We start from the raw sequence: 17,161 nt of genomic DNA, 5'->3' as shown, positions 1-17,161 counted from the left end.
CTGCAGTCCGTTTTGTAAGATGAAACTTGGGCACTTCAAACACATATGCTGTGCGACATTTCGCTGAGCACAGCTGAATGACTTCTCGAGTAAGACGAATGGCTCGATAAAGCAACTAGTGCGGTAATTAATACCGGTTTCATTAAATGAAAACTTGGCTCATTTCGGCGCCGCTAGGCCACGCAGGCTTAAGCGCCGTGTGTAACGACCGAAGTTGGTCTGTAATGATGTAGCCATCCATCACGACGGCGCTGGCGTCCGTCTTCTCAGACGGTAGTCTGAAGCCAGGTGCAGGGCGGCAGCTGCCCTGCTCTGCTCTGACACCCGACACCAGCAGCGCGTTACTGCCAGCACTGTTGAAACGGGCTGGTGGTTAATGATTTTTTTATGTGTTCAGTGTGTACTATAATGGCATCTCTGGACAGAAACTGAAGTAAGGCAGGGGAAAGTGTAGGTGATCGTAACACTTTTTTCAAGCAGACATTACAGTTGAGAGGTTCCATGCCCTCTTTTGCATGTCTCCTCTGATTTTCATCAATTTTATTAATGTTCTATGTCATTGCACGGTAGTAACGGACCGAATAAGGTTATTGTAGCGAGATTATTTCTACTGAGAGCTCAAAAATACTTTTCACTTGTTTCCTAAACATGTTGTGTTAGTTCTCCAGCCGGCCGGAGTGGCCGAGAGGTTCTAGGCGCTACAGTCTGGAACCGCGGGACCGCTACGGTCGCAGGTTCGAATCCTGCCTCAGGCATGGATGTGTGTGATGTCCTTAGGTTAGTTAGGTTTAAGTAGTTCTAAGTTCTAGGGGACTGATGAGCACAGCAGTTAAGTCCCATAGTGCTCAGAGCCATTTGAACTACTTAGTTCTCCAGGTGGCCTGTGCGAGGTGAGCATCGGAGGACGCGGCACACTGTGTTTCTGGTTGGGGGCTGCACTTCCCTGAATTCTGGAGGGTTCGTACAGTAGGCTTAAGCGCCTGGCTGAACGACTGACGTCGGTCGAGTTTCGCCTATCGTATGCAGGGCGAAACTACCTGCGAGACGTCTGAATGTCGCCACCGTTTATGTGTTTACCGTTCAGGCGCGTCCGGAACGACGATTCCTGGCACCGACTGACTGCATTGTCCTCTTGATTCGGAGAAAACTTGTGGACTAAGTCCTGCTGAGTGCGACTGTCTTGCACCGGATGGCCGGAAGTCTAGGTCGGTTGTTTTCGTAGCCGGTCAAACGGTAAATTGAGTGCCCTCAGCTGAATAGCAGAGGCATGATTGATCAACTTAAACTGAGGCTAGTTGACGTCGTAAAGCCCTGCTCGAAATTGGAGGGAACGGTCGCTATTGGCGCGAATGATGTTCTGAGACAGTGTGGGGGAATTTTGGAATCAGAACTATATGCTGATTCGCAGTTTTTCGAGGAGAGTAGGGAGAAGAGCCATGTTGGCTTCGCTCTTGCGTTTCGCGGGCAGGGGATTCGGAATCTGATCTTCGTCGGACTTTGACGGGCTTGCGACTTGGTCGCTCGTTTTCGGTAGAACTTAGAATTCTCGGACAGCCTTCGCGGCCAGGGGTTGACACAGAGTTGCAGCACGGCAGAAGTCGGCGCCTGCATCAACTGGACACTGCCTACCGACGACGTGCTGCAGATTTCAGTACTGGTACAGTATTTTGGGGCTCCGGCATTGTAGGACCTTATCAATTTTATACTGAAGCCTTCAGCAGTCGCGAGCTTGCCTTGCTACAAGTCCACCTTGCTTGTTTCTCCATGTGATCCCATTTGAGCTCTCACTACTAATTGCGATAATGCTATATAGTCGGGAGATTCATATTTGATTCATTAGCACCTCCAGTCATTATCGTCAATCTATTGCATCACAGAGAGTAGGAGCCCCTTGTTCTTGAGCCAACTCTTATTCTCATAATATTTCGGTATACCCTATCCTTTAACATACTGTGTGTATAGACAATCATGTGCATTTATGTCCTGATGTATAATAAATCTCGTTGTAATATTTAATCCACATATCATTTCGTAGTTATAGGCAGAATCCCATCTTCTGTTGTTTATTATGATGAAGTTATCTTTTTTTGAGTAGATTACGATTTTTATTAAATTATTGTGAGTGTGCACTCCTTATTTTACCAACTAGCAGGGTCCACCATCATTTCCTTCCGTTACCGTTGCGCGCATAATTAATTATCTGGTAGATAAGCAGGGGGTCGAGTGCATGTCTCGTTGTGATGCAAAATTCGTCTGAATTAAATAGGTACACACTCTTCTCCATCCCGGCACCTCGCACAGTAAGATGTCGTGCAGAATCCCACAGGTTACGTTACTGTACAGCAGCAACGTAGAAGCGCCAACGTGGATAAAGAAATTTTGGAAAGTGCATCTAGTGTTGTGGAAGATGTGAATGCGAGTATTGCGTTACAGAGTGTGCCGTGCTACCAAGACCACAGCAACGCACGAGGCGGAGACCGCAGTACCACGTCAGTCCCACGTTGGCGCAGTTTCCAGACGCAAAGATAGGCATCGAAAGGAGGTGCATAACACATGAAGTGTAGCACTGTGTCTTAAACAATCCCGATATTTTCTCCGAAACTGTTTTCCAATACAAAAAAAGAATTATAAATTTCAAAAATGTGTGTGTGTGTGTGTGTGTGGGAGAGAGAGAGAGAGAGAGAGAGAGAGAGAGAGAGAGAGGGAGAGAGAGAGAGAGAGACAGAGAGAGGGGGGGGGGGGGGACTGAAGGCAGATCCAAAGGAAGCAATAAAATAAATAAATAAGGTGGTAGCTCCTAACCTGTCTCTCATTGTCAACGTACTATTGAGTAATACTAAAGCAAAATCTTTGGAGGAGGAGGAGATACGTATTTAACGCCTATCGACAACGAGTTCATTAGAGACGGAGCGCAAGCTCGGAGTAGAGAAGGTTGGGGAAGGAAATAGGAAGTGCCCTTTCAGAAAAACTATCGCAGCATTTGTCTGAAGCCATTTAAGGATATTAAGGGAAACCTAAATCTTGATGGCCAGACGCGGGTTTGAACCGTCGTCCTTGCGAATGCGAGTCCAGTGTGCTAACCACTGCTCCACCTCAATCAGTCGAACTTTTTGGATTTTTGTCTCTGTTCGTTTATTCAAAATGCTCACTTCAAGTTTAGTTTAATGTCCTGCAGATCATAATTTATATTAAAAGTTTCCATTACCTCCCATAAATCTCATTTTGGCAGATTTCCCCTCGTCTGACACGCCTTTGAGGGCAGACAGTGGATTATGTGAGACAATAGCTAAAATTGTAAGGACGTGCTTGGGAGGGGTTGGGAAAGGGGTGAGTGTTCAGCGTCACCAATGATAGAATTCCTGTGACTCCAGGATTGAGAGGTAACCCTTTTCAGACAAAATACCACATTCAGACAGATTGCTATACAAGGAGTCCGAATAAATGGAGTATCGCACATAGAAACGTGTTTATTGTGATGCATCCGAATGTTAAAGACTGAGAAACACAGTTAATGGACATTATGTCTCTTTACATCATCTTGGATGATAAGATATGTCCGCCTGAGCACGAGGTAAAGTAATGTGTGTGTTAAACATAGAGGACTTCGGATTAGCAGCCGATTTCAGTATGGAAAATATAAATAAATGAGGAGTTTTTATACAAGTTTTATAGAACATCAGGTTCAAGCCTACTGAATCAAGCTGTTTCTATTTGATGAAAAATTTAAGACTTATACATGTGAATTGCCGTTACTTGTATATTCATCTGTAATTATTGCTGTATATAGATCTTCACTAGGACACAATTTTTAGAAAAATTTTGTACGTTGTTGTGACCTTAGAGGGAAGAAATAAAACTGTAATTGAAGGAGACTTTAATATTTATTTTCTGAATGTTTTAAGCGAATGAGACGAATTGCTAATTCTAGTTAATACCTATAAAGTTAGTTCTGTTCTTAATTTTCAGATTAAAATTTCATGGTAGAACAGTACACTAACTGTCAATATATTTGTAGGTGAACAGGTAATTACATAGTAGCCATACTAAACATGTTCCCTAATTAAAATAACGTGGTGTCATAGTAAATAGTAATTAGTGAAGAGACAACAGAAAATTGCAAGGTAGCCTTCCAGGAAGCTGAATGAAGGGATGTCTATAACGTGGCAGATAGTTGCAAAATTATAGATTAGTCTCCGTCAATTTTCAAACGCTGTTTTCCCAATAAAGTATGGCACTGCAAGCCGTCAAACAGCCTTGTATTACATAAGGGCTAAGAAAGTAATGTACAGGAAACAGGAAGAGAAATAGGGTGTGATTTCATATCAAAATAAATTCTGATTTTGAAAAAAACCTTTATATAATGCTTGAAATTAATAATTCAGATAGCAAAATTAAGTCTATATTGGTAACAAACTGACGAGTTACGTCCTTCGTGTGAGTAGAGGAAAAATTTGTGTGCTGTTAACTTGATACATCTCTTTCAAACTGAAATACTCCCTCTGTTTCAATTTTGATTTCGAAAAAGTCTCTCTGCACAAGATTCTGTAATCTCCCAGTCTAGTGCTTACCAGCAAACTACCACCCTGTACTTGCAGGGGAAATGGACCCAGCTCTCCCTAGTTAATAAAACCAAATCGAAGTAAGATAAGACTATCGAGTGGAATACTTGTTACTATCACAAGATAACAAGGAAACCTAAATCGTAACTACTGATACCAGACGAGCGAGTGCAATGCTCCTTGCTTTCACAATATAATGAGTAAACTATCCTTGTACATGGCCACTGTGTTCAAGGACAACGCGAAGACAGTGACGTTAACCAATTGGGTATACAACATCCTACATTTATTTTTGATGTGTCACCTTACCAGGAAAAGTTGTAGTAGAGTTTAAAGGATCTTGATGTATAAGTCAAGTCTCCGTATAATTACGGCTTATCTATCATCTATATTTCATAAAAATAGCAAGAAACTGACAGGGAGAGAAGTAATCTGAATTTTCAATCAAACTGGCCAAGAATGACGTTCAAACTGGGAAAGGTACCGACACGTATGTGGAAGAGAGGAGAATGAAGTACCAGTACCATTACTTGTACAGCTCGCAGATTCAAAGTTACAGAATCCAAAATTACAATTGACAATAAATCAGATCGGCAACGTAAGCTACGTATTAAAAATACACATGTAAGCGAGTTGCTCAGAATACGGATTGCTCTTCCGGAGATGATGAATTTACATTCTGTGAAGAACAGCGATGAGTGTTGAGCAGCACCAGACGGTTGCTGGGACGCAATCCCACGAAATTACTTCTCCAGACGCAGCCGGCCGCCGATTCCTACTACCTGCCTTGCTCCGACCCAGATACCCATTTCAAAAAATGCTTCATGGAGATGACGACTCTATGCTGTAGTCGATTTGATGGGTAAGAATAGTTGCTACAATCATGAAAAGGCGAGGGAAAGCACTCGTAACTTTCCTCCTTTTGCGCACAAGATGCACATTTTTAAACACGAAGTCGGTACTGGGTCGAAGCAGCGTCTTCATGACTGGTCAACCTTACGCACGCGCCAAGAACACTGTATAGAGTGGCGAAATTACATTGTCTGAACCAAATTTTTAGGGCAGACGCAAATGACTCTCCCACGCTGATCAAATGGTGCCGCAGCACTTTGCTCTTTGGTGTTTATGCAGAAAGGCAAAAATGTCGTGCTCAGTTATTCTCTGGGGACTGTAAGGTGCCTGGAGCTTCACTGAATTTAGAGAGTGTAGGTGCAAGCCTGGTTCTCAAATACGATGGAGCGGAGCGTTATCTAGTTTCTGAGGAAACTGCTCAAACCCCAAAGAAATCACAGACCGCCTTGTGCTGAGAAAAGAGACACACACTAAATAGTGACATAAATGAATTAATGTCTTGTAACTGATATGTGGCAGTAATGTCACAATGCAATTTTACAATGATGTATATTATACGTAATGTGTATGTGTGTGTGTTCTGTAATCGCATTTTCTTACTTTTTTTGCCTACTGGCTACACGTTTGCGTACAATGTACCAACCTCAGGCCATCCGTGACAAAAAAAAAAAAAAAAATAAAAATAACAAATCCCTGTACGTAGTTAGAATAATGACGCAAGAGAACTTAAGAATTTATTTTTAATCTAAGGTAGCAAACGTATGGAATAGAGAGAATCCACAGTGTAACATAATAATCGCGACACTCAGCCTCATTTTTGTTAATCCTAGCGATAGCAGCGCCCCAAACGGCCAGCAAGCGACCCTTCTGAATACTACATCGGATGAGTGCAAACACTAACATTTATACTGAATTGTGACATAGTTTATACAATAGGCAGTGTATGTAGTGCCACAGAAATTAACAATACCTAGAAAATTATACCGCATTTGTGATTATTTAGTTTCCTAAGGGCCACGCGAGATACGAAATGGTGCATTACCGGGCAGCTGTCTGCCCCGGTATCTGAGTGGTCTGCGTGATAGATTGCCGTGCTACGGGCCCGGGTTCGATTCCGGCTGGGTCGGAGATTTTCTCCGCTCAGGGACTGGGTGTTGTGTTGTCTTCATCATAATTTCGTCCCCATCCGGCGCGCAGGTCGCCCAATGTGATGACGCATGTAATGAGACCTGCACCAAGGCGGCCGGACCTGCCCCGCAAGGGTTCTCCCGGCCAATGATGCCAAACGTTCATTTCCATTCCCATTATCGGGCAGTTTATTTACGATTATCTTATAATGCGCAGAAATATACTAAACAATGTCGTTTTCCTTTCTAGTAAACACCAGAACACCTGTCCGTGTACAGAAATACGTCGTATATTTATTGAAGAAAAATTTATCTTATCTACATCAATATTCGTGAATTAAATAATCGAGCAAAATGTAAGAAAGGGTGATTGATCGGACTCCACCAAAAAGTTTAAGTGTCAAGGAAAGTGCCTACGGTAGTAACAACAGACAACAACAGAAATACATGCTTCGCATGCATGAAATGTTTTTATATTCTCTTGCTTTCTGCGGAATAAGCTGCAAACGTAACATATTCAAAAGCATTTATTCTAGCTTAAGCTTCTGAATCAGTGTGGTACGGCTGCTTTCACATGTATTTCATGAAAGTACATGTCCCCTTGTAACTTCCTAACTCATGGTACGCAAAAACATAACAACTATTCTGTTAATTAAGTAGAAAATAAATAAAAACAAATATTATCCCTACGACACATGTAACTCGCTTTCTCATCGCTTGGAGCGCTAGTGTCGCTTCAGCTGTTTAACGGTAGCAACTTTGTACCATGGAGTGTCGTGAATATATTTATGAAGCTGTGCTGAAACACTGAAATATATAGGTAGCCCCTGACTCCAAGTCGTCATGGCTGCTTCACAAGTAGGTGTATCAAATACTAAAAGTAAAGATCAGTGCTAAGCATAAAATAGATGAAAATTGTAGCCAGCAGTAGTAAGTATGCCCCTACGTACAGTTTTATTTTTAGTTCTTAAAAAAGACTCACAACGTAAAAGGCAGATAAAAAAAAGGACTAAAATGTGACACTTAAGAAATTATCCGATAAAAGGAAGAACAAAACTGTTCCGACTATAATAAAACATTAAACGCAAAATAGCAAATCTATGATGCCATGTTTTCATTTACCATTTGTATACGGTTGATATCAGTGTAAAACATGGAACTGACTGTGTATCTTTTAATCAACTGAGTGTCATCATAATAGTAGATTTATATACCAAAATTCCAAATCTATCTTTACTGAAAGATATCTACATCTACATCTACATATATACTCCGCTAGCCACCAAGAGGTGTGTGGTGGAGGGCACAGTTCGTCATATTCCCCCCCCCCCCCCCCCCCACCTCTGTTCCACTCGCGGATCGCGCGAGGGAAAAACGACTGTCTGAACGCCTCGTTACGAGCTCTAATATCCCATATCTGGTGATCATTGCGCGGTTTGAAAGTTGGTGGTAATAATATATGCTCTACATCCCCGGCGAAGATCGGATTTCGGAATTTAGTGAGCAGCCCCTTCCCTGTAGCGCGTCGTCTATCTGCAAGTGTGTCCCACTTCAAACTTTCTATGAGATTTGTAACGCTCTCACGATGGCTTAATGTACCAGTCACGATCTTGCCGCTAGCATGTAGAGGAAACAGTGGCACAGTGTGGCAATGTATTACTCTGCAACTGTCCCTTGACGATCTCTGGCCGCATTTCGAGTTTCGTGTTTATCAACCATAGTCCATGTGTACGCTGGGGCACTCAGAGGCGCTGCATCTGCCCTTCTCCACGCCTTGTCGCAATTCTCCAAGCCGCCACGGTCGTGATAGCTTCCTTTCACAGGCAACGTGCAGTTTTGAAAGGCTACATCGATACGCTTTGTTTAAGAGACCACAAAGGACCATGAAAGTAATTCATATAAGATAGCGTATTGAGAACATTGTATTCTTGTGACAGTTCAACATAGTAGTTACGAGTATGTCCTAGACTTGGCGGTGCAGCATGAGTAGAAATGAGGAGACCACTTAGTGTCCGTAGTTACCTGATGCATCTGCAACTGAAATCGCGGTGTACCAGATGACGATGCCATATAATTGCGTTGCGTGTGTTTTATCCAAAGTTTATTAATTTAGCAACGGTTTCTCTGGAAGAAAATCCACACGTACGAAATAGTGTACAGATGGAATCGAGAAAGGACTCAATATAGTATGATATGAAAGCCGTATGAAGTAGGTGATGCCGTAGTTACATCTCAGGACAAAGTACGGTATGTTTTAGATCATCTCACTGTGGAAACCCTTTTTTGTGATTTAGCTAAAGCAGGCATTGCCTGTAGGGGAAACAACAACTGTTGAAATGAAGTTTATCAGGATAGTCAGTATATTTTGTTTTCATCAGTTTCGCTAAAAATACTGACTGCGACTTATGACTGCCAAAATAAACTTGCTTTGTATGCCTTCCAAATTTGTTGAATGCGGGCGCGGTAACTAATTTCTCGGCACTGTTTCAAAATGTATCCAACGGATTTTGTAAGTTGACTTGTTGCTCTGTTCGCGACTTACCACTATCATCCCACGAACTGAACAGCAATAGAAAAACTGTGTTTAAGCCAAACCTACGCACTGTCATGGTTTGGTTTCTTCTTATTCATTAGCTTGCAAAGGATATAACAATTTATGGTCATTATCGAGCATCTTTTCTGGAAAGTACGCAAGAACAACACTAGACTGCAAAAGAAAGCATTGCACCTGTGCACAAAGGTTCTTCACCAATACGAAAACTGAGGCATTTGAGGTGCGAACTATTGAAATGTGTAACCTATTCAACAAATTTAGCATCAGCTGACTGCGATCTATTTGCCCACAATGAACCAACAGTTTCGGCGAAACAGTTTGCTTCCGAAAACACCTGTCGTGGAAAAAATAATACGATGGGCTAATACCCAGGGAATGTGATAACCAAGTGAATCTTACGTCTCGTGATATTAGAAAAGCTTTTGACTCAATACCGCCACGACAAGTAACAAATATCCGTTAATATGGCATACTGCGCTAGATCTGCAGCTGTGCAGGCTTAGGACAGCTGGTTATTGTGGAATAAGAGTATTTTGCCGATATCAGTCCTTGCACCGACCACATAGATTTTCTTGACGATGGAATATGTAAAAGCTAAGACTCGTCTGTTATGTAGATTTTGGTAGATTCGAACTGTAGCGCAGATTGTAAAATGGCTATACATTAAGTTGTGTTTTATAAAATACATTTTAACAATCCGTCTTGTTTTTCCTGTGATGTAGGTATATTTAACATGAGATATGACTGTCAGTGTTCTAAGACAAATTCTGTCAGCTGTTTGTACAATTTCACTGGATAATTTCTATATCGTTCAGCTTCAAAAGAATATGTGATATTTTAAGTAATATGTTGTCCCGTCGCCGGCTGGTGTGGCCGTGCGCTTCTAAGCGCGTCAGTTTGGAACCGCGTGACCGCTACGGTCGCAGGTTCGAATCCTGCCTCGGGCATGGATGTGTGTGATGTCCTTAGGTTAGTTAGGTTTAAGTAGTTCTAAGTTCTAGGGGATTGATGACCTCAGAAGTTGAGTCCCATAGTGCTCAGAGCCATTTGAACCATTTTTTGTTGTCCCGTCCATCCTGGATGACGATTAATGACCGAAACCGCTAGATGACTAACGGGGCAAATATACAGTTGATGTTTAAAGTGTATTTTGTAAAATACTTTACGGCGATTGAACCTCATCTCATGGAAACATTAAGTTGTGTGTTTCGCAGTATTTAATACAGCCTTAAATACCGTGTTTAATAAGTTGTGCCCCCGATAGTTGGAAGTAGTAGCGTGAAAGAGTTGACGAGAAATCATCTCGGATATCCAGTCATGTGTTCAGCGAATAGAAATTCAGAATCCGTTTGTTACATACTGAGAAACAGCAGCCGATCTGCAAAAGAGAATCTTCGAATCACTTGTGTGACCTAGGGTGTCGATAGTATTCGAGTTTGTTGGCTCCTGTTAGGGATGAGATAGAAAGGGTCATAGTGCATATAGACTCAAGAGTAGAGTCAATTTCAGCTTAATTTTTGTTTTCATTTACTTGTAGGAGACTGCTATAAAATTTTGATTAAATAGTAGCACCAGTAGTATAAAAACGCATTTCCTTTCACGTTAGTGAGCTAAATTTCTATCAAGTAGCCAATAACCTAGAGTCTGGAACTGATCATGGAAATCAATACGGTTCTAGGCTAACAGAGTTATTATTTAATTAAATTTGACTACAACAACTGCGGAAGTCCTCAATCCGAGATGTTGGACAAAATAACATTACATAACTGCAGAAACATCTAAGTAATAAAAACACAGTGAAAAAAAAGCTCGGTACATCTAGTTATAGACTTCTAGGGAACTGTTTTCGGAGAGAATTTAGGAATGTCTTGCACCTCTTATGCACAGACCTCGTAGAATTCGAAAATCAAATGGTTCAAATGGCTCTGAGCACTATGGGACTTAACATTTGTGGTCATCAGTCCCCTAGAACTTAGAACTACTTAAACCTAACTAACCTAAGCACATCACACACGTCTGTGCCAGAGGCAGGATTCGAACCTGCGACCGTAGCAGTCGCGCGGTTCCGGACTGAGCGCCTAGAACCGCGAGACCACCGCGGCCGGCAATTCGTAATTCAAAGATTTACTCCTGGCCTATGAATTTTGAGAGGTGGACTTCAGAACTGAGGTTGGCCGTCCAGATTTAGGTTTTCCGTGATTTCTATGATTGACCAAGGAAGAATACCATTGTGGTTCCATAAATGTAGGTGATTATTTCCCCATCCATGTAAAATGCTAACTAGAGCTCTGTCTTCAATTACCGGCAACTTCGTGCTAGCCTCAAAACAATTTATGAACCGATACCAGGAATTGCACAGTACAACTGAAAGTGCAGCAGAAAGTGCTGCTTTCGCGACCGAAAGCAAATAAAACAGTAGCAGCTGCCACAGCCGCCCATAGACAACAATGTGCATACTGATATAGTATGTTTATTGATTGAGTTATCACTGTTATACTTAACGTATCCAGAGTCACTCGTTCATCTGCTTCTGGACTTACGTCACAGCATCCTGTCATTCATTTTGACTATTAATATATGCAATGGAGGTATAAAGGTTTTTCAAATGAGTCTGGGAACGCAGCGTGCTGCCCGCTACACGGAAAAATGCTGCAGCCGACAACATCGCGTCGTAATGAATGTAAGCGGACAGTTTCATCAGATATGGAAAGCAATTTGGTGGGAGAATCATTAAAGAGTTAAAATTAAAAACAAATACTGTGAAATCGCTGCACAATTGCTAGTGATTATTTTTTTGTTGAATATTCATCAAAACGTGTGATAACTGGAATAATGAAAACTGTCTCGCTGAGAAGTAAATAACTTTAGCACATTAACAGCCATAGAAATAATGAGACATACATTATTGGCCTGTTGAAGAGTGAAACTAACATATAATGAGTATTCTCCACCTATCTGATAGGCACAGAATTCGAAAATAAGAATATTACATTATTTGAACATGTTACACAGACATGTACATCAGTTAAGATATAATTGATAGCAAAAAAGAATTTGATTTACCACAACACTACGTGGACCTAAACCGTGTCAGGATAAAATGAAAACACCTAACGTTGTACACCAGTAAAAAATAGCTTTGTGAACTTGCAACTGTCCCCGTCTTCCGTTAATACTGAAATCTTCGTCGATCAGATGTTAAACTCTAATAATTTTCCTTCTTTCTTTTTTCTACTGCAGTCATACATAGAAATCTCCATTCAATAGTGAGAAGTATTTTTTTGACTCACAGAGTGGCCGAGCGCTTAAAGGCGCTACAGTCTGGAACCGCACGACCGCTACGGTCGCAGGTTCGAATCCTGCCTAGGGCATGGCTGTGTGTGATGTTCTTAGGTTAGTTAGGTTTAAGTAGTTCTAAGTTCTAGGGGACGAATGACCTGAGAAGTTGAGTCCCATAGTGCTCAGAGCCATTTGAACCATTTTTTTGGGACACATCTGCAGGCCATAATAACACGTCAGAAATGTAGCTTCTACTGCCTAAATTTCCGCCTGCGCGAACCAAAGGTGACTGTGACGAGTACCCAATGGTGCCACATACCATCATGCCAGGTGTTGGTCCTTTCATTATTTTGGTGTTTAATACCGAATAACTTAGCATGCTAACCTTTGACCTATGAGACGTTGGGCTAATGGTTAAGGAAGATCAGTTTTGGCACAGGAATTCTACAACGAGCTTTGGCTGCTTAATAACCCTATACTCCGGAAATATAGGTTTTTGCGATAATCAAGGTCACTGTGTATTGCGCTATACAAAGCGATTTATTCTCATTAAATCTACTGGGAGACAATCACCATCTTCGTCAAACACATTCAACCACGTCTGATCTCGGCACAGGTCCAATACCTCGAAATATCGTAACACGTTATTAAGGTAACCGCAGTCCATTGACCAGGATTGTTGACGTGTACGCGTGGATATAATCAACAGTCAGTATGAAGATTTAACATAAATAGCCTCTTCTCACTGATGAGTTAGATTATCATGATTTTGCTGAGGGCCACCCCAAGACGATGGGGACACACTTCTACATTTACATTTACCTCTACACAGATTCTCCGCAAGCTACCATAAGGCGCCTGGCGGAACGTACCCGTATCCACTACTATCATTTCCTTTCCGGTTCCGCTCGCAAGAAGAGCGAGGGCGAAAGGACTCTCTATATGCTTCCGTATAACTCCTAATTTCACGTATCTTATTTTCATGCTCTTTACTCGAACTGTATGTTGCTGGCAGTAGAATCGTTCGCCAGTCAGGCTGAAATGCTAGTTCTATAAATTTTCTCAACAAGGAGCCGATAATTACTTCCCCTCCATCACCTTCTGTTGCGGCACCAAGGCGACGATTCGACTATACACTTAACGACAACAGTGTAACTGTTCTGGTGCTCTCGCCGCTCAATCATCGATTCTTTCCTTACTTGCTACCTGTATGAGTAAATTACGATAGTATCTGATTAAGGGATGGTGGACCCCTTACAGCCTATTCGACGATAATGAATGTAGCCCGGTAACCGTTCGATCTCCTCGGAACGTGCACGTATGGATGCATCCGTAGTGATCCTGTACGGTGAACCGAGACTCATCTGAAAATACGATCTGAAAAGACGACGAGGGGTCTCTTCAGTATTCTCATTGTCTGAACTACTGTCGACGCGTCTCTCTGTGTTCCACTGTCAAGGGAGGCCACGTTAATGGTCAGCATGCTGTTTGTCAGTGGTGTTCCACATGTTGGAACATTGACCATGTGGATATTATTATTACTGCAAAACAAGCAAATTTGCTGACTCAGCGTAGATGATTTGGATATGCCATTCTGTACGGTCGAGTGAACGACATGTGTATCCTTTCGGGCGCTATTCGTGTGCAGCCGCTGAGGTCTTGCATCTGATAAGTATGGCCCTCTGGAACCCACCGATTACATGTTCTACGACTGCCGTTGTATTCCGACTAACGTGAAGAGCAATATCGTGAACCGTTAAACTCTAGTCTCGATAGGCCGATGTCGAATTCCAGTAGGTGCTTGTAAACGTTTCAGCATCATACACGAGGCATAACACGATCTCCTCACAGTTAGCCTTCAGTAACACGCTATTTCTGAGTGAGGAATCAGCTGAGTAATTTATCTTGGTTGGAGAACGTTGATTCTGTAACTCTCGCTTACTTTGTGCACTAGAATTTATATATCCAATCATGCAATACACGTCATGCTAATTTTATATTTGATGCACACAGGCTTCGAGGTATTGCAGTTTTAATGGACTCCCGTGTAGATTGCTTATGACAGTTTTCAGATTCTGTTTTCAGTCTGAGTATTAACGACAGGAAACTGCTTCCGTAAATCATGATAACGGTGTCTCTCTAAGGTTGCCCTACTTCGTCTTAATCTACACACATACACCGCAAGAGACTTTTAAAGTGCGTGGTGAAGAGTTCTTCGCACAAAAAAATGGAGCTTTCTGTCAGTCTATTAGGGTATGGAACAAACAAGGCAGTTTAGCGTATTCTTCGTTGGGTACTGAGATATGTACGAGAACTGAACAGTGATTCCGCTTAGAGTGGCAATCCTCTATGTGAATGAATTACGAGTGGTGTCCAGAAAGCAATGGGGAATGAAATGGTGCAAATGGCTCCGAGCACTATGGGACTTAACTTCTGAGGTCATCAGTCCCCTAGAACTTAGAACTACTTAAACCTAACTAACCTAAGGACATCACACACATCCATGCCCGAGGCAGGATTAGAACCTGCGACCGTAGCGGTCACGCGGTTCCAGACTGTAGCGCCTAGAACCGCCTGGTCACCCCGGCCGGCGATGGGGAATGAGGAGAGAGCAATAGTGTTCAATATTACAGCATTGCTAGTAGAGTTGTGGAGTTCGTCGCAGGTCGTTTGGGTCTTAAGGGATGGTACTGTGAAGAGGTACGGAATCGCGCGAGCACACGTGGTCGAACGAGAGTAGGGCGAGTGGAGGATTTGGATTTGTAGCAGGGATTCGAGGAGTGGACTTTGCGTCTGCATTGGAGATCCCGGGGATGACACTGATGTGGCCAATTTGGAGCTGCTCCAGGTTTTGGATTCCTTGTGAAATGAGTGAGATGGTGAACGTCAGAGGAATCCGCAGAATGCGGTGCTGGGAGCAAAACGGGTTTGTGCGACCCGCGTGAAGGTATCAACAGACTTGATCGGCGGACTTCAATCACTATAAATAAAAATAGTATTTTATTTGTTATTTCATGCTATACATTTTTGTACCAAATTTAAATTCGTTATGAACATTCGCATTTCGCATGCAATTAGTAGTTACAAATAAAAAGGAAATATTTTTATTTAAAAAGAAAATAACTCAGTATTTGTCAATTAACATTTCCGTTTGTCAATATACAAAGAATTTAAATAAAGTAAAAGATAATCTTGCTACTAGCGTGAATCGAACCAGTGCTACAAGAGTACGAGACTTTCACGCCACTCACTCAGCTGATGACGGTGTTTCAAGGTTTTTTTGAGAACTGGATCGTACTGCTGTAGGAATTTGATGTCTAGGAACAGTCCTTAAGGGTCTCTTACTAGCTTCATGTGTCAAAATATCATCTCAGTTCCAGGCAGTGGGTACATATTACTGGACAGTTATCTAAGAATCTGTTAAATGTTAGCTAGACTGCTAGTCCTTTTGTGCCCCTATGAGCAAGCCACTTTGTTACTTACTTAACTCTGAAATCTGATTCATTCCAATAGGAAACATTTCTACATTTCTGATGTGCTGTGCCCTCATTTATTGGCCTCCGGTGCATGCGTCACAAACGAAACGTGTACTACTTCAGAAGGCACTGGAGCACATAACGCAGCACCCCGGGCGGCCACGCCCCACGCAGCCGTACCTGGCACTGCAGGTGGTTCCGGGAGGCGAGTGAGTGCCTCTGTTGCCAACAATGGCTCTCGTTTGTAGAGAGCCCTCGGCACAAGCGAGCCGTGATTGCGGCGCCGGTGGGAGTTCCACCGACTTACAAGCCGACGGTCGATCACTGTTACCGAATCTGGCTGCACGGCTTCAGTGACTATTTGCAAATAACACATTTCGCCGTATAAAGAGGAAATTCGAAATCGAAGTTTTAACTCACTGGTACTACACACGAAAATTTAATGCTTTAGTGAGAGGGTTTCAGCAGTTCGTTTGAGTTCTTTTATGAAATGCATGACTGAAAAACTAGTGAAAATAAAATACGCGTCTGGGTGAATACACGCAAACAGAAATGAAACGAATTTATCTGCCAAAACGGAATCATTGTTTTGCCGACGTTTTTCGCTGCCTGGCTATTCCATTTGAATTGCAAATCACTTCGCACGAGCTGTACACTTCGAATAGTCTACGCGAACGAATAAACGTTTATTTGGAAAATAACTGCACTCGGGGTTCTATCCAGGTTTTCATAAAGCCATTCCTGGAAGCGAACTCTTGTCTGTCCGATCGGCTACCGATTGTTTCACTTAAACAGCGTTAAGCTGAAGTGGAAATTGCAAGAAATGCTAGCCTTCAATGCAGAACCACGAGAAGCATTCTAAATGAAATTCACGAACAGCGCAGAAAACTGAGAGAAGATGGAATCGGCAAGCGTACGGCGTTTCTGGTACGTAGATTGAATTCTCCTGTATTAGGTGAAGGAATGTGTAGTTGATAAAAACAGTCACAGTGACATGAAGTGTATATTGTAGCATAGAAGTGAACGAATAATGAAAAGTGTGACGAACAGTCCTCCGACAGAATATAGGCGTCATACTGGTTGAGAATGCACTCAACGAACTGTTACAGAAATCCGATGGATTTTATATAGTGAGAAAGCACTTATAATGCACTTGCAACTCCCAGTACTTGTACTGCGTGTAAATGAGATGGCCGTCACCTGATTCTTATTTTAACTGACTCGAAAAGATTAGTAGACTTTGTTATGAGCTTATGATTAAAATAATGATGATACACGTCACTATTATGGCAAAACATTATTTTAAAATTTCGC

Source organism: Schistocerca cancellata, chromosome 1 (genome assembly GCF_023864275.1).
Source record: "Schistocerca cancellata isolate TAMUIC-IGC-003103 chromosome 1, iqSchCanc2.1, whole genome shotgun sequence".
In the NCBI taxonomy this organism is placed as follows: domain Eukaryota; kingdom Metazoa; phylum Arthropoda; class Insecta; order Orthoptera; family Acrididae; genus Schistocerca; species Schistocerca cancellata.
This window is presented reverse-complemented; position numbering follows the sequence as displayed.